Here is a 23,560-nt window from a genome sequence, read left to right on the forward strand (position 1 = left end):
TGCTAGAAATAGAAGGGAACCCAGATGGCTGCTGCTTAAACAAAAACATCCACATGGAAAAGCCTGCCTTGGAAAAATTAAGGTAAACATCTTTTGGACTTGTTGCTGTTGACAGCATGTTTTCAATTTGCAACGCAAATTCATCGGAAGCCTTTCTGCCAGGGAACCGGATGGCCCTGGGAATTGGGAATTGGTAATGAGTCGTGCAGCCTTTCAGGCCTCGGTTACCATTCTGAACAGAGCCCAGCTAACACTGAATTACCTGATACTGTTGGAAACCTTTGCAACATGAGCCAAACCCCTGGATTCATTCCCTAGCTTAAAACATGAGTTAAAACAGTGTCTGATTGGCATTTATAAGAATTAGGAGAGAAGCGTGCACCGGGACGGAAGTAGACGATGAGAAAATGAGCTAGGGGTTCTGTCTTAAAGTCTGAGGTTTTTCCCCAGGATATTCCAGGGGAAGTTTCCAAGGAATGTCCGGCCTAGAGAAGTGGAATGAATGTACACCTCACATTCTTGAAGTGTCAAAAATTCCAGAGTCTTGGAATTTTCATTTCTTCCAAATCACTCTCCCAGTCCAGAGGGTCAAACTACTTTTGTAGCAATTTTCAAGGTGAAATCGATGTTACTATTTATTATGTGCTCTAAGGGCCCACCTTTTCTTTAGAAAACAACAGAAGTTTACCATTAGAGCTTTACAAACCAACCAAAACAATGAATCTTCTTTTCCAAGAGTTGCCAACATGAATTCTGACGTTACGATCTGGTCTGCTGCATTTTATTTTCAGAATTTGAAGTCATCCTCGGGGAACCATCTAGCAGAAAAACAGAACTTTTACATCACTAGCTTTCCCTGCCTATTCCAGTTCCATATTTATATCACTACTTTTCCTTTACACTCTTTGGTTTATAGGAGCAATAATTTTCCCTCATATATAGTCCAACGAACAACCAATTAACAAATGCCCAGAGCGGTAAGCATTCTTGGCTGCCTTGCCGAGTCAGTCATTAATTTGGTGAAGGAAGGGCTAACAAACTCATAAAGGGGAACTTGAATTTTAGAAGTTAGTTCAGTTTTACATTATTAAAAAGGAAAATGTAGTAAAAATAATAAGAGCTTTGCCAAAACTCTACAGCAAAGTCAATTAGTCCCGCAAAGAGTCTGGGAGTCTGCGATCTGAACTTGCATTTGGAACCACTTAGCCTATTAAAACAACTCCAAACTTCATCTTTTGCAAATCATATTTCAATGCTCATGGCTGGATCCTAATGAGTAAAATTTTTTCGCCATCCTTGATGTAGCACAGTTTAAAGTATTCCTTGTGTCTGCATATTTCAAATATACACAAGTGACTTCATATACGCATACTCTCATACATATATATGTACACGCCTATCATAAAAATTTCCTACACTAAGTATAGTCTTATACAACATCTAGTAAAATATGTGCTGCGTTATATATTGGTATGCTATATACTTTTAAGATGCCTTTAAAAGAAAATTAATTTCGAACAGGAAAATAGCAACACTGACATTACAAGTCTATGGCAAAAATAAAATGTATTTTATCCAGAAAAGAAATCATTTTTTTCAATTTCCACCATATTTCAAGTATGAGGCGGTGCTGTTTCTTTAATTAAAATGGTAATCAACTCAAGACATGTCATTTCTTTATCAGCATATCACTGTGGGCAATAAATATTTTGTTGTGCTCTGATGAATGAGAAACAGTTGAATTGCTAAGTGAGATTATTTTCATAGACAATTCTTACAAAATAGTGTTTTCTAATCAATTATATGCAGTAAGCGATAGGGTTGGCTTTTTTTTTAAGAAAAATATATGCTATTTTATTAAATTCTAACAAAAATCCTCCAAATTCCTTAAATGAAAATAACGTTGCACATTTTCAGACCCATGGCTCCCATCTCTCGGCCTCTGTACAAATCCCAAGCGACTTCTATAGGTTTTCAAAGGAAGATTCAGCTCTAATTAACTAGAATTCTGTCCATATTTTGTTTTTCTACTACATTGAAAGACTAGCAGGGGGTGACCCTACAGAAGAGAAGATTATTAAAACTTTAATAACCTGAGCCTTTGAACCTTTCCAAATTCTTTACAATTTTCTCACATTTCCAGCCCAGAGGTCTGCATGTAGTTAGAGTGCCAAGGTGAACTTTTTGTTTACAATTTTATTCACCTTATTTATTACCTCCTTTTAAAAAAACAAAAGAACACACAGTAATTTTATAGCTCCTCTACGCAAAGGAATTTAGTTATTCTTAAAAATAAATTTGCAAAATGATTTTTATCCATTTTTAAGTTAAATATTTCCAACCTCACAACTATTTCTTCCCTGCTGCTAGAGGTAAATTGTTAGGCAACCTAGCAACGTGGCGGCTGAATCACAGCGTTCTTTTCAATCAAGCTACAAAGCTTCCAACGACTGAAAAGAGAGTTCCCTCTGGAAACTTGAACTCTCGAGATTGTTACAAAAGAAACCAAACAGGAGGCATCCTTGAACAAAATTAGCTGCTTTCTGTTTCGCCAGAGAGACGGGTATTTGCATACAACAAAAGCCACAGCAGAATGGCCTTTCCTAGAACTCAACATGGCAGTCGTATTATCCCAACTCCACGTACTTACAGCCCCCCAATAGCCAATTATGACTTTTCTTTTAATTAAAAAAACCCCAGTTATCCAGTGAACCCATTGCCACTAAACTGAATGATTTCACTTCACAAACATCGTTGCTCTGTAATCACGAGCTGGCAAATGAAGTGTGAGTAGCTGCGTTGAATGGTACTTCCAGAAAGTTTCCTAAAAGGGAGCCAGTGGATCTTCTTTCGTTCTTCTTTCTGCTGAATAGAATTTTAGTGTGATGGCTGGAACTCGAGCAGCCATCTTAGACCATAAATCCAAGAAACAAAAGCAAAGGAAGACAGAGCACTGAGAGAGCAGGAACCCAGGTCCCTGGTAATCATGGAGTTACCTTCCAGCTATGCAAGACCTACTGCCAGAACTATTTTAAATATGAAAGAGAGATAAACATCTTTATTGTTTAAGCCATTGTTATTTGGGAATGTTTGTTTAATGTGACAAACTTAGTCCTAACTAATAAATCACCTGATTTTTTTTCTTTTTTTAACCCAGTGCGTTTTTTGTTTGTTTGTGTGGTTTTTTTTTTTTTTGAGGAAGATTAGCCCTGAGCTAACATCTGCTGCCAGTCCTCCTCTTTTTGCTGAGGAAGACTGGCCCGAGCTAACATACATGCCCATCTTCCTCTACTTTAATGTGGGACACCTACCACAGGATGGCTTGCCAAGCGGTGCCATGTCCGCATCAGGGATGCAAACCAGCAAACCCCAGGCCGCCGAAGCAGAATGTGCGCACTTAACCGCTGCATCACTGAGCCGGCCCCTAAATCACCTGATTTTAAAATCTCTATTTACAGCTATATTCTGCTAGTTGAGAAAGAGAAAAGTGGTCCCTGATATCTAGGAGCTGGCCTCATACTGTCAGCCAGGATTTGGTGTTGCTAGAAGCTGCACTGATATTCACAATTAGGTCTTGGCATTGTCCTGTTGCATATAAGCAATTTCACAAAACATCAACATCAGACAAGGCCACTCTGTGACTATGAAGGATGAAGGCAAGAGTAGGACCACCCCATATCACGTCTGAACACAGACAAAATGTGAACATTGTCCAAGCCACAAAGTTCCAAATCCTCCCCTCCATCCTGTCTAATATGGGTGTCTGGTGTTCTTTACCACTCACAGCTCTCTCATGGCTTTCCTCCTCCTGCCTCCTAGATAACGTTTATTAAGATGCCCAATTATAGTTGGTTCCACTTACTAACAGCATCCAATTCAGAACAAAGCCCCATCTCCTTGAATCCTTTCCTAAATCACCTGACACAAACCAAATCTTAGAATGTCCTTTCTAACATCCTCCTACAGACACGCCACAGTTTTCCATGGTGTATGTTCTTCCTCATTTCAGTGAGTCAACAAACCCCATTTGTTCAGCTTCAGATGTGTTCCTGGAGGTCTTCAGCTAGTAGGCATTGATACAGCTATGCTCGCATCTCCTTACAGCAGAAAACTAAAGTAAACCTACTCCCCATATCAATTTATAATTCAAATGATCCCACCCAAATGAAAAACTCCAACTTTCAAGACTCTAATCATTTAAAAAAGCAAAACATCAATTTGTAAACATCAGAACTCATTGGAATTATCCCCTTATGGTATTGCTGTGGCTTGGAACAGACCCAGTCTGAACCCTCTCCATGTACCAAGTTTGCAATAACTACAGCAAGGTCAGCCCAATGCTCTGTCAACTCAGGAAAGCCTGCAGCATAGAGAGAGAAACGCTGTGCTCTGTCTACTTTTTCTCCCTGTCTTCCTTTTCTTCTTTGTTCTGCCAGCTCCCTCTCCCTCTCTTTTTTGACTTCTTCCCTGCTAAACTTCAAACTTTTCAGTAGTTCCTGAGCTGGGTTCACTCAGAGCTGAAGGTGGCTCTGTCCTGGACTACATCCTTAAGTCACATTTGTCACATCCATCATTCATGGGCAGCTCTTGTTGCTGTCCTTTCTGCCACCCTGCCACTCAGAACTTGTCCCTCCCACACTTCTTTCTGCTCTGTACCTGCCTAAGAATAAGCATTGTTATCTCATCTTCTCAAGCAAAGTCATAATCTCTGTGAAGTGCTCTAAGAGACGAAAGCTAGAGGTAACTTAATTTCTCTTCTAACTTCTCTTTTCCTTCCTCCATCCCCTGATCCACATGCTACGTTAAACTAAACTTCCAGAGACAACACCCTTGTTTTTATTGTCTAAATCAAAGGCATAACTCTCAAGATTGACAAACAGAAGGGAACTATAACTTGCCTGTCATGAGGCAAATATTTTGCAGCAAGTGATGTCTTAAGATGTTTTTCTTCCTCACTCCAAATAAGCATCAGTGCTAAAATTATCACCATTCCATCCAATTCTTAACATTCTTTGAATGTCTGGTCCCACCTAAATGCCCAGGACAAAAATAGGTTTAAAGAAAATTGGTTAAATGATTTAATTAATTAATCCTCTGTGCTAAAAACCAATTCAGTCCATATTAACCAAAGAGAAGAAAAATCAATAGGGTGGGCAAGGAAGACAGTGACATGAACCAAAGGCAAAGGGCCATTGTCTTCTATTTTCTTAGTGGTTTGCAAAGAACCACCTTGCAACTTGAGGCATAAAGAAACAAGCAATAGGTTAGGAGTCTGGTTGCCCAGGTTTTCAGGAGATCTGAAGTCTGTTTGTGTTTTACAGTTTCTGGGTTTTTTTGAATAAACTTATATATGGAAGGCTAACCGATACACAGAAAAGTGCACAATTCCTAAGTTCATACAGCTCAATGAAGTATCACAAAGTGAACACACCTGTGTAAGCGCCATCCAGATCAAGAAATAGAACATTACGAGTGTCAAAGAATAACCAAAGACCGTAATTGAATTCATAATGAGGCTGAATCCACAAGCTTACAGAGCAAGGGAGAGCCACATTAGTCTCTCTCAGTGCATGTGTGAGGGGAAGACACAGGGCACAAAAGAAGTTCCCTCCAAATAACATTGGCTTCTCAAAGACACTTTTCAATTGAGTACAGAATGTGATTGATAAATCTCTCCTATGGATTGGTCACACCACAGTGTGACGTCATTTGGGCGGGCATTACATGACCCCCTGCTCTCAACAGGTTCAAGATGAGTCAAGGCTCAAGCAGACTTGAAGTCCTCCAACAGACAAGCCCTAATGGACACAGACAAGGTGCCAGCAGGAGATGACTTTGATCTGAACATACCCGAGCCTGTCCTCATCCCTCTTCTCAAACACTACCCTGTCCATTCTCTCCCCAGGAAACCACTACCCTAACTTCTGACTTCACAAACTATTTTTGCCTGTTTTTCAACTTAGGTAAGTGTGCTAATATTCTTTTTTTTCTTGAGGTAAAATTCAAATAGCATAAAATCAACTATTTTAAGATGAATAATTCAGTGGCATTAAGTTCATTCACAATATTGTACAAGCACCACCTCTATTGGTTCCAAAATTTTTTCATCATCCCAGAGTCCACACTCACTAAGTTCATCTCTCTCTGTGGTCCCTGGCTACCGCCAAGCTGCCTTCTGTTTCTATGGATTTACTATTCTACATATTTCATATAAATGGAAACATAAAACATGTGACTTTTTATGTCTGGCCTCTTTCTCATGGGATAATGGTTTTGAGGTTCATCCATGTTGTAGCATGTAGTAGTATTTTCTTTTTATGGCTGAATTATATTCCATTGTATGTATATACCACAATTTGTTCATTCATTCATTGGTGGGCATTTGATTGTTTCCACCTTTGGCTATTGTGAATATTGCAGCTATGAAGGCACACGTGCAAGTATTTGAGTCTCCACTTTTAAGTACTTTGGGTACCTAGGAGTGGAATTGCTGGGCCATATGGACAATTCCATTTAGGTTTTTGAGGAATCGCCAAATTGTTTTCCATAGCAACTGGACCATTTTACATTCCCACCAGCAATGTATGAGGATTCCAATTTCACCACATCCTCAAGAACATTTGTTATTTTTCATTTTTTAAATTATGGACATCCTAGTGGGGGTGAGGTGGTATCTCATTGTGAGTTTGATTTGCATTTCCCTAACAACTAATGATGTTGAACGTCTTTTCACATGTTTGCTGGCTATTTGCATATTTTAATTGGGAAAATACTATTCAAGTCCTCCACCCATTTTTTAAATTCGTTGTTTTTGTCTTTTTTGCAGTTGAGTTCTAAGAGTTCTTTATGTATTTTGGATACAAGTCCCTTTTCTGGCGTATGATTGGCAAATATTTTCTCCCATTTTGTGAGTTGTCTTTTCACTTTCTTGATAACATCCTTTGATGCAAAAAAGTTTTTAATTTTGGTGAAGTCCAATTTATCTATTTTTATTTTTGGTGCTTGTGCTTGTGGTGTCATATCTAAGAATCCATTACCAAATAAAGTCAGGAAGATTTACCTCTATGTCTTCTTCTAAGAGTTTTATAGTTTTGACTTTTATATTTTGGTCATTAATCTATTTTGAGTTAATTTTTACATATGATGTGAGTTAGGGGTCCAAATTAATTCTTTTATATGTGGATATCCAGTTGTCCCTGTAACGCTTGTAGAAGAGATTATTCTTTCCCCATTGAATGGTCTGGGCACCCTTCTTGAAAATCAATGGGCCGTATATCTGTGGGTTCATTTCTGGACTCTCAACTCTATTTCATTGGTCTATACGTCTATCCTTATGCCAGTACCACACTGTTTGGCTACTATAGCTTTGTAATAGGACTTGAAATAGGGAAATGTGAGTCTTCCAAATTTGTTCTTCTGTTTCAAGATTGTCTTGGCTGTTCAGTGTCCCTTACAATTCCGTATGAATTAGAGAATTGGTTTTTCCATTTCTGAAAATAAAAGAAGGCCTTTGGAATTTTGATGGGGATTCCACTGACTCCCCAGATGGCTTTGGGTAGTATTGCCATCTTAACAATATTAAGTCTTCCAACCCATGAATAGAAAATGCCTTTGCATTTATTTAGGTTTTCTTTAATTTTTTTTAGCAATGTTTTATACTTTTCTAGTGTACAAATCTTTCTCCTCCTTAGATTCCTAAGCATTTTATCCTTTTGGATACTATTGTAATGGAATTTTCTTAATTTCCTTTTGGGAGTGTTCATTGCTGGTGTATAGAAATACATCTCATTTTTGTGTGTTAATTTTGTACCATGTGACTTTGCTGAATTTATTTATAAGCTCCAGTAGTTGTTTTGGGATTTTCTATATATAGGATTTTCTATATGTTTATCTGCAAATAAAGATAGTTTTACTTCTCCTCTTCTGATTTGGACGCTTTTCTTATTCTTGCCTAATTTTTCTGGCCAGAACTTCCAGTGCAATATCAAACACAGAGGTGGAGTAGGCATCCTTCTCCTATTTACAACTTTAGAAAGAAAGCTTTCAGTCTTTCACTGTAGGTTTTTCATAAATTCTCTTTATCATGTTAAGGAAGTTCCCGTCTATATCTAGGTTTCTGAGTGTTTTTATCATGGAAGGATCTTGGATTTTGTCAAGTGATTTTTGCATTGATTGTGATGATCATGTGTTTTTTTTCCTTCATTCCATTAATGTGGTGTATTACATTGATTGATTTTCCTGTGTTGAAGTGACCTTACATTCCTAGGATAAATTCCAGTTGGCCATGGTAAATAATCCTTTTTAATATGCGTCTGAATTTGGTTTGCTGGTATTTCGTTGAGCATTTTTGCATCTATATTCATAAGGGACATTGGTCTGTAGTTTTCTTTTCTTGTGACGTCTTTGTCTGGGTTTGGTATCAATGTAATGCTGGCTGCAGAGAATGAGTTAGGAATATCTCATCCTCTTCAATTCTTTTGGAAGAGTTTGAGAAGTATTGGTGCTAATTCTTCTTTAAATGCCTGGTAGACTTCATCAGTGAAGCCATCTGGCCCTGGAAGTTTCTTTTTAGGGAGCCTTATGATTACTGATTCAATCCCTTTACTTCTTATAGCTCAGTTCAGATTTTCTCTTTTTTCTTGAGTTAGTTTCGGTAATTTTTGTGTTTCTAGGAATTTGTCTATTTCATCTGGATTATCCTATCTGTTGGCATACAGTTGTTCACAGTATTCTCTTATATCCCTTTATTATTTCTGTAAGGCCAATAAAAATGTTCCTCTTTCATTTCTGATTTTAGTTATTTGCCTCTTCCCTCTTTTTCTTAGACTAACTAAAAGTTTGTCAGTTTAATTAATCTTTTCAAAGAACCAACTTTTGGGTCTATTGATTCTGTTGTTTTTCTATTCTCTACTTTGTTTTTCTCTAATCTTTATTGTTTCATTTCTTTCGCTAGCTTTGGATCTAGTTTGTTCTTCTTTTTCTAGTTTTTTGAGGGGCAGTTATGTGACTGATTTAAGATCTTTTTTTCTTTCATAATTTAGATGTTTATAGCTATAAGTTTCCCACTATGCACTGCTTTTGCAGCATCTTATAAATTTTGGTATGTTGTGCTATCATTTTCATTCATCTCAAAGTATTTTCTGACTTCCCTTGTGATTTCTCATTTGACTCTTTGGTTCCTTAAGAGTACGTTGTTGAATTTCCACATACTTGTGAATTTTTCAGCTTTCCTTCTGTTATCGATTTCTAGCTTCATTCCATTGTGGTCAGAGAAGATACTTTGTAAGGTTTCAATTTTTTTCAACATTCTCCAGGGTAGACATATGGTATATCGTGGAGAACGTTGCGTGTGTACTTGAGAAGAATGTGTATTTTGCTGTTGTTGGGTAGAGTGTTCTGTATATGCTGATAGGTCTAGTTGATGTTTACCAAATCTTCTATTTACTTATTGATTTTCTGTCTGGATATTATATCCATTATTGAACGTGAAGTATTGAAGTTTCCACCTATTACTGTAGAACTTCTGTTTCTCCCATCAGTTCTGTCAAGGTTTGCTTTGTATATTTGGGGGCTCTGTTGTTTTGTGCTTTTATGTTTATAATTGCTATATCTTCTTGATGAATTGAAACTTTTAGTAATAAATAATGGCCTTTTTGTCTCTCAAAACAGATTTTACTTAATATCTCTTTTGTTTGATATTAGTATAGCTACCCCTGCTCTCTTTTGCTTCCTATTTGCATGGAATATCTTTTTCCAGTCTTCCACTTTCAACTTGTCTGTGATTTTGGATCTAAAGTGAGTCTCTTGTAGACAACATATAATTAGATCATTCTTAGCCATTCTGCCAGTCTGTCTTTTAATTGGTGAGTTTAATCCATTTATATTTAAAGTGATTACTGATAAGAAAGGACTTTTTCTCTTTTTCTGTTTTCTATGTGTCTTATTTACTTTTGTTCATTAATTCTTCCAATACTGCCTTCTTTTGTATTTGATTGGTTTTTTTTCTAATGCATCTTTTTGATTCCATCATTCCCTTTTCTAAATATTTTTTAGTTATTTTCTTAGTTTCTACTACACTTAGCATTCTAAATTTATAACAATCTAGTTTGAATTAATACCAACTTAGCTTCAATAGCATATGAAAATTCTGCTCCTATACAGCCCTGCTGCTCTTTTAATGTTGTTATTGTTACAATTTATGTATTTGTATATTGTGTATCCATTGCCATCAATTTATAGGTGCTATTTTATGCATTTCTCTTTTAAATAATATAGGAAATAAATAGAGGAGTTACAAATCAAAACTGCAATACTACTATCCTTTATATTTACCTACCAGAGTTCTTCGTTTATCCACATGGCTTCAAGTCACTGTCTAGTGTCCTTTTATTTCAGCCTGAAGAACTCTCTATGGCATTTCTTATAGGGCAGGTCTGGTAGCAACAAAATTTCTCAGGATTCTCGGGGAATGTCTTCAATTGTCTCTCAGTTTTTTTATGGATAGTTTTGCTGGATGTAGAATTCTTAGTTGACTTTTTTTCTTTTCAGCATTTTAAATATGTCATCCCACTGCCTTCTGGCCTTGTGGTTTCTGATGAGAAATTGGGTGTTAATCTTATGGAGAATCCCTTGTATGTGATGAACTGATTCTGTCTTGCTGTTTTCAAGATTCTCTCTGCCTTCGGGATTGACAGTTTGATTATAACTATCTTGGTGTGGATCTCTTTGAGTTGATCTTCCTTGGACTTCAATGAACTTCTTGGATTGCAGGTTCATTTCTTTCATCAAATGTGTGAAGTTGTTTGCCATTATTTCTTCAAACATCCTTCTTGCCCCTTTCTCTCCCTCTTCTCCTTCTGGGACTACCATAATGTGTTATGTTGGTACACTTGATGGTGTTCCAGAGATTGCTTGGCCTCTTCATTTTTCTTCATGCTTTTTTCTTTCTCTTCTGACTGGATAATTCAAATGATCTTATCTTCAAATTTTCTAATTATTTATTCTGCCTATTCAAATCTCCTGCTGAACCCCTCTATTGAATTTTTCATTTCAGCTATTGCACTTTCAGCTCCAGGATTTCTATTTGGTTCTGTTTTATAATTTCCATCTCTTTATTGATATTTTCTATTTGTTCATACATCATTCTTCTGCTTTTCTTTAGGTCTTTGATCATATTTAAGACAGTTTAGTTAAACTCTTTGTCTAGTAATTCCAATACTTGGGCTTCCTCTAGTGAAAGTTTGTCAATTTTTTTTCCTGTGAATGGGCCATACTTTCCTGTTTCTTTACATGCCTTGTAATCTTCTTTTTTGAAAACTGGATATTTTGAATAGTATAATGTGGTGACTCTGGAAATCAGATTTTCTGTCTCCCCAGGATTTGCTGTTGTTGATTGCCAATGGCTACATGCATCCACTTGTTTAGTGACTTTTCCAAACTATTTTTGTAAAGATTGTATTCCTTGTCACGTGTTGTCACTGAAGTCTCTGTTCCATTATCTTAGCAGTCAATGAGTGACATGACAGAGATTTTCTTTAATACTTGGAGCCAAAAAAAAAAATCCAGTTTCCCTGGTCTTGCAGCCTGGCTCTTAACTGGATCATTCCTTCAACACTAAGCTAGGCCACCTACAATTAGCCTTCACCTCTTGCTTGCGTGAAGCCCACAGATCCAGCACAGGCAAACATAGCATCCTCTCAGGTCTTTTCTGAGCGTGCATTCAATCCTTTGTATACACATTTCACTCCAACTTCTCCAGTTATACATGAGAGCCCTTCCAAGCCCTTATTCCTCAAATAAACCGCCTTCTCAGCCTCCTCTTTTCTATCTTTTGTTTTCTGTCTGATGCTTGCCCCACCCACCATCCCTTACCCCAGGTGGTTACAAGTAGTATATCTTTTAAACCTTTTTTTTTCACTAAATATTCTTTTTGACATTCGTTCATCTTATTGCATATAGCTGGAGTTGAATTTTTCAACAAATTCTGCTGCTGTCCTGAAAACCACTCCAGCCCAAGGTCAACAAAACAAAGGTCAACCTCTGTGCCAGTCCATCAGAGAACTACCAGACAGATCAAAACATACAACCAAAGTATTTTAAGAACAAGGTTTTCATTAGGCTCCTACACCAGCAAGCCACATCAGGAACAATAGCCTCTGTCCCATGGCTGCCACCATGCTGGGAAATGGAGGATGTTAGGCAGATGAGTGAAAACAGCATGAAGCTTTCTTACTAAAATTCAGCTGCCTTTTCTTCATTAAACACTCTTTTTGTTGCTGTAAATTTTCTGTTAGATTCCACAGCTCTGAAGTTTTCTATATGTATAAGTATCATATGGTTTAAAAATAATAGCTTATTACAAAAGTTAAAAATTGACACCTTTCCTGAAGCCTCTTCATGCTAATGCTTGGCATTTAGCTTTCCTGAGACCATGTCTATAGACTTTTTTTGAAGAGTAATTTCTTGAATCTCCACTGCTCATATCATTTCATGTTATTATTCCAGACACATGACTTTCTTTTGCAGGCAAAATAAGCATCTTACAAAGATATGGAGCATTCTGAGGCATCCCATGTTTTCCAGTCAAGAAAGTAGCTGCAGAAACGGAAAAAAATGGGATATTGTTATCAGACTTGGGGGTAAACAACATAATGAAAGAAAACTCCTTAATCACTTTGTAGCACATGAGCCTGTACAGACACGTAGATTTACCTACATATGTCAATGAACATGGCTGATTTGGGAACCAAGCTGCAGGTTCTTGTAGCACAAAATTCCAATACACATTTAGTAAGCTTGACCCAAATAAAAAGTACAGTTCAAGCAGTAGAGTTAAATTTATCATTACAACTTCTAGCCAAGCATATGTCAACTGTGTATTCATTTGAACAAAAACCATATGCACTTACGAGATGTCAGCCTTCTGGGTGTAGATACACACAGCCTAAAAATCATCCCGAGAACAGCTCAGTAACTGTCCTGCTGCAAAGTGTGAGGACAGAGCCACCTCAGGGATACAGAAAGCTTCACCACAGCCTCTGGGGCAGACCCTCCAAGTTGTTTAGGAATAAGGCACCTGCTCCTGCCCATTGTCTCAAGAACGCTGAGGTATAGGTGGAAATGAAGGAGGAATTAGCGGGATCAGATGGTTTCCAAATATGAGCCACAAGGCACTAGCTCATTCTGCCCTTGTCTGACATCTCCCTGTCTGACTTCAGATGTTTATTTTAACCTACTTTGAATTGTGTGATTCAGTTGGAGGGGAACAAGTAAAAAATATTGGGAATGGTTTGTTTACCTCTTGTTTCTCTAGGTCCATTTTTCTAAAGTGATTCAACAGGGAAATTTCTTACTTAGAGCCAGGTCTTTCCTCATGAGTTTAAAAGAGAGAAATAGGAAACTGCCATTCCCAAATTATGCCAGTTCATGCTTCACTGAAGTCCTTTGGCTCATTGCGATTCTTTGCCAGCTTTCAAGGTGATTGAACAACTGTTTTTCCTTCACTAAAGCCAAATGTCAGCCACACTCTGGCCCTCTCACAGAGGAAGAACCACAAAGACCTCCAATCGTGTCAAGTAAAGTCTTTTGCCATGAACGGCTCATGACAGACAAAAGCTATCTGTGTCTGTCACAGGCATTACTTTCTAGTAGACCACAGGTGTTACCAATAGACTGGGAGGGAAGCCACAGACTAGCTTTCCATCAGTGTAGTGTTTCCAAGAAGAGAGGTTTCCTGAAGTCCTTACTTGTATCAGACACCTCGCATTGGTCAAGGTGCCCCTTCAGCACCACTCCACATCCTCTCAGCCCCACCTGTTTCTTTTTGCAATCACTGCAAACTAGTTGAGACTAGTTCTGTGTAGAATCTGACCAGCAGGTACTACCTGATGGCACCCAGGCTAAGGTCCCCACTGCCAGCATCGTGGGTGACATGTGGGAACCAGCTTGACGTTTGTAACTGGGAGTTGGGGAAATGACAATTAATGCCCTGTGGGGCAAACCTTTGACCATGAGGGGAATGCAGCTAGTGAATAAATGCATCCTCCCTTTCTTTTCCTAGGCTGAAGGTTTCAAGACACATCTCAGGCAGCCCTACAGGATCAGGCAAAGCAGCTATGCCCAGCTCCGTAACGTATTTTTGTTACTGGCTCTCCTTCCTTCCTTGCTTCACATCCCTGTCCTTCCCTTCTGCTCCTGGTTCATACTCTCCGGTAAATAGAGTACTCGCACTTGAGCCTTGACTGCGTCGCCATATCTGCTTCCTGGAAAACCCAGGCTAAGATACTAGTCTATTAGCATTCTCCTTGTACCTCTGATTGAGTTTTCATTTTGTCACATTCTGAGAGAGAGAGAGTCCCGACCAAAAAAATTTTCTGTTCTCAAAATCCTGAAAAAGAGTAGTCCCCACTTATTTGGATGGAAGGAAAGAAGGAAGAAAGTGAAGGAATAAGGGAGTGAGGGAGGGAAGAGAAGGGAGGAGAAAAGAAAAGAAGAGGGGCCAGGAAGGGAGGGGAAGGCAGAGGAGGGGAAGAAGGGGAGAGGAGAGGATATCCCTCCTTATCTCTTACTCAGGAGACAGCTGCCTGGCTCCCCTGCTGGGCTGCTCCCCCCATGGCATGCTGTCCCATCTCTTCCATGTAGCTTTAGCTCATCTACATCTTTATGCAGTGTGCTTGCCCCTTTTCATTGTGTAATTGCACTTTCTTCGCTTTATGACCTCACAGAGTGCACAGTGCACTCGAGTTCTTGCCACTAACAAGAAAAGCCACGTGCATTTAACAAATTCAGTCTTCTCCCTTATGAGATGATGAGCAAATACTACATGGGTTTCTCAACCTTTGCATATTTTAGATGGTGGAAATAGAAACTTGACTAGTCTTTCTCTAATACCAACGTCATCACATCATTTGCCGGCACAACAACGTGCAGCTCCCCCTGCCATCTTTTCAAACCCTCGACCTTTTCTTTGTATTTCTACTTTTCTTAACTTTGAGAGTCCCCTGGCAGTTACATTCAAGGCTTCCCATCCTCCCCGTCCTTCCCCACTTTTCTCCAGCTATGCCCTTCCCCTGGATCCAAGCTCACCTGTGGTCATGCCACATATCACGTGCTCCTTCCGACCTCATACCAAATGCACTGCGCTGACTTTGCACACCTCTGATCACGCCTTCAGTCTCCCTCCTGTCCACAGCTGCACACTGAGCGAGTGTGGGGGACAGCCACACCGCCAACTGAACCCCTGCCACAGAGAGACAGAGAGAAACCACCCAACTCTTATTTTGTTCTAATGAGACCTTATAAGAAAGGATATCATTTTGGACTTAGATATCTTCATGTAATACATATTTGTAATGGTTTTTATTATCAGGATAGACTATTACCTATATATCATTTGGCAATTGGGAAAGTTGCTTTTGGTTTGTTTTTTTCCTCTGTGTCATGTATCTCTATCCACAACGTAAACAGGACTTTACTTCTCCTGCTGTTTTGTACCCACAGCCACAGCTCCCTTCCCACACGTGGAGTGTGCACCACACAGAGAAGTTCCTCACTTGCTACATCAGGAGGCGTGCAGGGGCTCCATTCACATCTGAGGCCAGACAGGTGTTGGAAAAGCTAGCCCCTGGTCCCTTTTCTGACCACTTTTCTAGGATTTCATGTCCACTTCTTGTCACCTGTGAGGATAAATAACTACCACTAGGATGAAGTCACAACTCTGACTTTTCAACTAGAGGAAACATCTTCTAGATAGACACACACGCATATATATGCATGTATGCAGTCATGGATGTAGGCATGTATATATATATATTTCCCCCCACTTTCCTGAGGGTAAGGCAGTGCCTATGGTGTCTGTCAGCTCTGCAGTCATTGAACAACGGCTTAAGTAGGAAGTTCATAGAAATATCCAATTGATATTACATTTGTCCCACTCCCTGTCTGTCTGCCTCCTACTGTACAAATGCTGCCTGCTCTCTTCCAACTGCTTATGCCCAAAACCTGGAGTCATCCTCAGCTTCTCTTTCTCTCTCATGCCCTTTCTATCAGCAAATCCTATTAGCTCTACCTTCCAAATATACTCAAATATAATTCTTGCCACTCTGGTCCAAAGCACCACCATCATTCCCTTGGACTGTATTTTATATCCAGCTAAACGTTCTCATCATCTCTACCATCACCTCCCCTTCAGCCTACTTTCAGCACAGCAGCTTGTGCAATATCATGAAAACGTAAATCAGATCATGTCACTCCTCTGCTCAAAAGCCTTCAATGGACCCCACCTCATATGGAGCAGGTGCCAAAGTCCATAAAACATCCTACAGGCCTGTCAAGTTCGGGAGCAGACCCAAGGCTACCCTTACTTCTGACACGCAAGAACACCCTCAGGCTCAATAATTCATTAGAACTCACAGAACTCACTGACGGCTGTTACCCTCATGGTTACAGTTTCTTACAGCAGGAGGCTACCGATTACATCAGCCAAGAGAAGAGGGGTGTGGGGCAGAGGCCTGGAGAGTTCAACACACAGAGCTTCCACTTGTCCTCTCCCAGTGGAGCCGTATACAGTGCTAACTTCTCCCAGCAATGATGTGTGACAATATGCATAGAGTATTGTCACCCAGAGAAGCTCACCCGAGACTTGGGGTCTAGAGCTGTGATTGGGGCTCAATCACATAGACGTGATTGACTGCTCGCATGGCTGACCTTTAGTCTTCAGCCCCTCCAGAGATCAAGCTGATATCATGCAACCCAAAGCCCCCATCCTAAATCATATTGTTGGACTATCCAGTGAGACCCAAGACCCCAGGTAGAAAGATATTCAACCCAAGGCCTTACAGACCACCTTCCAGGAGTCAAGAGCAAAGGCTAGACCTCTCTTTGGGTAAAGTTAATTCTTTACTACACCAGGCCCGATGAGCTCAGGATTTCCACTCCCTCGCTGGCCTCCCCACCCACCACTGTCCCCTTCATCACTCTCTCCAGCCACTGGCCTCCTTGCTATGTCCAACAGACTCAGAACACTCCCACTCAGGGCCTTTGCACATGCTGTTCCCTCTGCCTGCTACCCCTCCCCCAGCTGTTCATGTACTTTGTTCCCTTGCATCCTCCAGGTCTCTGCTCAGAATCCCTCTGCTAGTAAACCCCTTCCCCATCACTCTGTTTAAAATAGCAACCCCACTGCTACACACCAGCCTTCTCCAGCTGCCTCCTGGCTCTGTGGTCTCCATACCACTGAGCACTGTTGGATAAGTGTTTGTTCGCCATCTGTCTTGCCCTGTAGATGCTATGCTCCCGGCTGCCAGGATCCTTGCTGCTGTGTTCACCACTCTTTTCCAGCATCTACAGCAGTGCCTCAACCATGGCAGGTACTCAAGAACTATTCAGCGAGTGAATGATTCTATATGCCTCCAAAGCATGAATGAGGGACTAGCTGGCCTTATGGGGCAAGGAAATAGCTCCTCCAGGACTTGCCTTTGTTTCTTTTAGACAGTAATCGGATAAAACCTTTTTTTAAGTGCTAAAGAAAGAACTACTGTCATAACCTGATTTTATACTGAACTTACCTCCTGGCAGAGTTTGCCCATCCCCGGAGCCTGGAAGTCTTTGTTCTTTTCTTCCCTCCTTCATTTACCTGCTGGTGATTTTCCAGGGAATTACCAATGACGCCAGGGTTTGACAGATGGAGGAACTGGGCTGGATGATCTGTCAGGTCCTGACCAGCTCTTACAGTCGAGGTTCAAGTTCATGAACTATTCCTTTTGTACCCTTCCTTCGCTATCCTGGCTACCCTCTGACATCTCCCTATAGCACCCCCAGCAGCGGAGGCCCCCAGCCAAGTGGTGGCTGTGCCTAAGGGGCAGGCGGAAGGGAATGGTCACCTGACTGCCTCATCAAGGTCAGCTTTCTCCTCTTGGACACTGGGAATCTCTGAGGTGGAGGCACAGTCTGATAAGTGCTACACTCTGTGGAGGCCACCTTTATGGCCCCACGGGGAAAAACTATGAGGTCTTGGACCTTGGTCTCCAAGGCCCCTCACTGACACTGCCCTCAGTGCTCACTGCGTCTCCCTTAAATCCTCAGGCAGCTGGCTAACTGCTGCTGCAGCAGCCCACTCCACCTCCATTCTGACAATAAAATGCCCCCCCCCCACCCCACAAGCCCCCTCCACCCTCCTCTAAACATCTATCAGAGCAGCTGATCGCAATCAGTTGTCAGGCAAAGAGGAGCCAATTAAACAAACCCACACAAGGCTGTGTCACAAAGCCAAGTGCTAAAGGTTCCTGGTCTCTGAGAGTCCAAAGGAATCATCTAGAATTCAACAATTCACCTTGGCTGCACATTAGAGTCACTAGGGAAGCTTTTTGAAAACTCTGATGTCCAGGCCTGTCCCAGACCAACAGAATCACAACTCAAGGGCAGAGGGGAGTGGTGCAGGGCTTGAGGGGCAGGACTTGGTGCTGTCAGAGTTCCCTAGGCGAGCCCAGTGTGTACTCAGGCAAGAACCCTGACCACTGCTGCAGGAGGAATCTACGACAGGCCCTCTGGGGGCTTCCTGGGGATACAACCCCTTAGACCTGCCAAAGGCCAGAGATCCTAGTATGACCCCAGAGTGAACCCCCCATTCCATCAGATGGACTCTGCTCTATCTCTTGGTCCCTCTGCTCGGTGGACCAAGGGGCAATGTAGCAGGAAGAGGGGCTCAAAACAATGTCCTTTCAGATAGTTGCATTGACTTGAAGCCAGGAGACTTTACTCACTGTTTGCCCCTTTACTAGCCCCTTACAAACTCCTCATGCCCACCACACCTCACCACACCCAGGACAACATGAGCCTACGGTCTTGTCAAGTGACACTGAAAACCATGTCAGCAGTGACATCAATGAACCTCCTGTGTGTCTGTCTGGACAGCAGCAGCATCTTCTCAGGCGATGCCAGGAAGTGCTGTCACCTGGATGGCCCTGGTCCAGCAGTGCTGTTGTAGTAGGTCAAAAATTAAAGTCAAAACAACTCTTGGAACCCTTAGGGACAGGGATATAGCCCGCTGAACTTGCCAGAGCATCCTTCATCAGAAAAGGAGACAATGATTTCTAGCCAAACAGCTTTAGCTTCATCCATTAAAACTTACAGGGATTCTCTGCAGCCTGGGACCAGAGGCCTGGCCCCTGGAGGCTCTCCTGGTCTCTTGGGGGGCCCCCTGTGTTATACGAGTGGAGGGTAGGAGACAGGAACAGAGAGCAGGAAATGAAAAGGCAACTCTAGGTTGGCTCATTCTTTTCCTTTAGACAGTCAGATGATATATAATAGATACCACCTTTCTTGCCTAAAAATAAAACTCTGAGAAGTGATTTCTCATGGGTGTGTGTGCACGCACGTGTGTGTCTGTGTGTCTGTGTTGAGTCATCAGGCATAAACTTACTCAAATTCCAGCCTCCACACCTGCCACTTCCCAATGCCTGTACTCATCCTCCTAATTGTCAATTCTGTTGACTGGTCCCACTGGGTCACTGTGCAGCGTTGGGCAGCACTGACTGTTCCCTTCTTGAAACCTGCTCTCCTGTGGTTTCTGTGTCACTCTTTCCTGGTTCTCCTCTGAGCTCTTTGGCTGCTCCGACCCCGTCCTCTGCCTTCCCTTACATGTTAATGCTCCTGGTGTTCTGCCTTTAGCCCTCGTCTCTTCACACTTCCAGAAGACTTCACCTACACCCATGGCTTCAGCGTCACCTACGCTGATGACTTAAGCCATTTGTCTCCCAGTCACCCGGGAGAAACCTGGGAATCATTCCGGTCTCCTGCATTTTCCTAACACACCCACATGCAGTCAGGGACCTGGTCCTGCCTCTTCTAGCTCTTTAGCATCCCTCATGTCCTTGCCTCTCCACGCCCACATTGGCACTACATCATCTACCTGGCTTCGAGCTTCGTCATCTCTCTCCTGGACTATTGTCATTGTCCCCAAACAAGGCCTCCTTCCTTAGTCTCAGCATCCACTGTCCTTCTCCACATGTTAGCAAAGTAATCATTGCAAGCAGCAAATCTTCACATGCTCTTCCCCACGCTGGAATCCCACTTGGCAGCTCTGCATCGGGAAGCAGAGCTTGAGTAATATGTCACAACATCATAAATCGTGTTGAATTTGAGTGGAATCATGAGTGCTGGATCAGTCAGGGTTCAGCCAAGAAAGTGAAAACTATTCTAGATGTTTCAAACAGAGGAAATTTAATACAGAAAAGTGGTTACACAAGTGTTGGAGGGTCTGAGGATCCAGAAGAGAGTGAGGCAGTCAAGAGATTAGCTTGAAGGAGGCAGTGTGAGCAGAGTCTAGAATTCACACTAGAGTCTATCAGAAGTAGGAGCCCAGAAGAGATACAGTTACTGCTGGAGGTGTCACCTGGAGGAGAGAGAGTGAGCAAAAAATATGCTGGCTTCTCCCTACTTCTTACCCTCCAATCTCATTCCAGTGCTTCCTATTAGCCAAACCCAGCCAAAAGTCGGCTGAGGAATCCTGGAAAATGCAGTTCCCTGTAATATAGAGCAGAGCAAGGGAAGGGCAGAAAACAGATGCGATAGCAAACAAGCAAATGACTAGCATAGAGGTGCAGGACATTTATCTAGCTGTCGGGTTTTTTGATAGAAAACTGGGTTATAGGACCAATTCCACATGGGACCTCTGGAGAGCTGCAACTTCTTCGGCAGGAAGGTTTGCACAAACTTATCTTTCCAAAACCCCTTCAAATTAGTCAACTCACATATTTGTCCCCGAAATATGGAATGAATATTTCTTGGCTCAAATCCTTTCCTCCTGCCTGGAATAACATTCTTGCCCTCTCTACTTATTTAAATCCAACCTATCTTTGAAATCCTAGTTTAATTCCTTTCTCTTCCATTAGCATTTCCTGACCTCTACTCTCAAGATAGGGCAGACAAGTGTTATCAATTCTAGTCGAACATGCTATGGCTGAAAAGTTGCTGGATGCACATTTAAAATCTATTCACGATAATGTTAGTGGGACTTCTGATGTTTCTTTCCACGTGAAAGGACTTCCATTAATGTAATTTCTGGCTTCTCTCTACCTCTTACTCACTTTGTCCGAGAGAAGGTGGAGAGACTACACTGGGCATTCTTGGCTCAGCTCTACCCTTTTCTCCCTTGGGAGTGAACTTAACTGCAGGCACCAGGACTCTCTGTTCCTCCAGATGCTCAGTCTTAGCTGGTCCATGCCTACACAACTTGGGGATAAGTGTGTTGAATCTCGGAATTACTTTGCAGGTCCATTTGGTTTTCACAATGAGCTATGGCTTCTAACTCAGTCTTCAAGAAAAATAAAGGAATATTGTGACCTCATCTGCTCCTCTGGGTCTCTCAGTTTTTTGAGAACTTTGAGCAGGACAGAGAGGTGCTATTTATTGGTCCCCCAAAGAAATTCTAACATATGACTTTTATCTCAAGCTCTTATTCATCGATTCCTTAATATCCACTTTTTGTTTCTTAATGAAACACAATCTCTAACTCTGACCTGGTTCTTTCTGGACTTCGACTATGACCTGGCATTTCTCTAGTTTGAAATGCCAGCAAAGTGCACCCTCATTGCTCCTTCTGTTATGATTGTTTGATGTCTTCAGGTCCTACCTCCTTGCTCTTTACCAGAGAAACCAACCAAATTGGGACAAGTCATATCCAGCCCACAGCAAACTCTGACACTTTTGAGCCCTTGGTGAGGCATCATAGCATAGTTACGAAGAACATGGGCTCTGGAGCCAGACTGCCTGCATTTGAATGGCTTCCCCACTTAACAGCTGTCTAGCCTGGGGCAAGACACTTAAACTCCCTATATTATGGCATTACATAATAATTGAGGTTCATAAAGATGATGCGAATCATCAAGCAAAATTCGAAATTTGTTCAATGTGCTCTAAGAAGCTAGAAAAATATACAACACATTCTGGAAGTATTTATATCTACAATGGTTTCCAAATTGTTGGTGCTTAAATGGCTAAGCTTTGATTATCTTGAAAAACAATTTGGAAAGGATGACACAACTTCCTGACACAACTATATAATCAAAGCATGAATATTGAAATTCGGGGGGAGCCAACATAGTCGGGTGGAAGAGGTCTGGATTCAAGGGTAGACCTGAGTTTGAATCCCGTCTCTGCCACTTAGTGTGTAAATTCATGTAAGGTATTTCACCTTCCTAAGCACCTGTGTTTGTAAGTAAAAGTAGGGATAAAAATGACTATCTTGCAAAATCATCATGAAGCTTGCATGAAATCATGTAGGTACAAGAAGAACTGTGGGTACCAACTCTGGGCGGGGGAGGGTTCTTAGCAGCCACACCCCCAATTCATTGGGATTTGGACGAAGAGTCCTGCTGGGTGGAGGCAGACAGTATTCCTCTGCCCATCTACCAATTTACCCCATAGAAACAGGGAGACCCTTTGAAGGAAAAGGGATCTCTTCCCTTTGTAGTTTGAAATCATTAAAACATGTCTGATGGACTTGAAAGTACCAACCAAAGCCTGGTTACACAAGAGTACAGGATAATCAGGTCCCTGAGAATTCTTCCTGAGGGTAGGGGGAGATGAAATGCCAAGGTAAGTCTCTCTCTTGTTAAGCGCTGAGAAACAGTGATGAGCATTCACCCTGGGTCTATAAGTCTTCAACACTGTCCTCACCTGCCACCCTGGTGACAGGCTTATGCCTGGAGAATAGGTCATGTAAGTGACTCTAAAGTGCTTTAATGACGCCATATGGTACCCACAGAGCACATCCAAAACAGCACTCAGAGGGAAGCAGATAGCCTTAACTACTTACAAGAAAAATTGAAATAAATAAGACGTCTGCCTCAGGAAAAAGCAGACAAAAGGAATTAGTAAAGGTAAAAGCAGCAATAAATTTAAAAGGAAAAAATCATAGAACTAGTAAATGTATCAAAGAGCTGTTCATAGGAAAAAATACCCTTTTTTCTTTACCTGTTGGGTGTGAATGTATTACATATTCAAAAATTAAATTATAAGATAGACGGTAGATAGATAAATAGATAACAGATAGATAGGAAGAACAGTTGTTGAGCTGAGACCCCAGGCTGTCTTCGTTTCCTTGAAGGGGGTCAATAGTAAGGAAAGGGACAGTCTTGTCCTATTCTTGGACACCATGCTGCTGCCACCTGGGCTTGACAACAGAAACCCACTTTTTCAGGGGGAATGCCTCCCTTGAGGCCACATTTAATGGGATGGTCAGCCCAGCTTCCTTCCACTTCTTTTTTTTCTCATACTCACAACCAATCTGTCAGTAAATCTTTTCTTCTCTACCTTAAGAATATATGAGAATCCAACCACTTCTCGCTATCTCCATCATAGCCACACTGGTCCAAGCCTCTTCATATCTCACCTGGATTATCATAATCCTCACCAATCTCTCTGTCTCCACCACTGTCCTCTGAAGTCTGTTCTCAACATGGCAGCCAGAGTGGTCCTTGTATAACATGTCGGTCATGTTATTTCTCTGCTCAAAACTCTCCAGTGACTTCCCATCTCACTCAGAGTAAACACCCAAGTCCTT

At 41.4% G+C, this 23,560-nt stretch overlaps 1 long non-coding RNA gene across 1 annotated transcript; it reads right to left on the reverse strand.

Moving 5' to 3' along the window:
• Positions 1-608: 608 nt before the first annotated feature.
• On the reverse strand, positions 609-14,668 carry LOC139080414 (uncharacterized). Its single transcript, XR_011534896.1, has 3 exons — positions 14,568-14,668; positions 12,544-12,594; positions 609-818 (listed from the first exon to the last, which is right to left on the reverse strand). It is a non-coding gene; the product is annotated as an uncharacterized lncRNA (long non-coding RNA).
• Between the last annotated feature and the right edge of the window lie 8,892 nt (positions 14,669-23,560).

The sequence above is a fragment of the Equus przewalskii genome, chromosome 30 (assembly GCF_037783145.1).
Source record: "Equus przewalskii isolate Varuska chromosome 30, EquPr2, whole genome shotgun sequence".
Classification (NCBI taxonomy): Eukaryota; Metazoa; Chordata; class Mammalia; order Perissodactyla; family Equidae; genus Equus; species Equus przewalskii.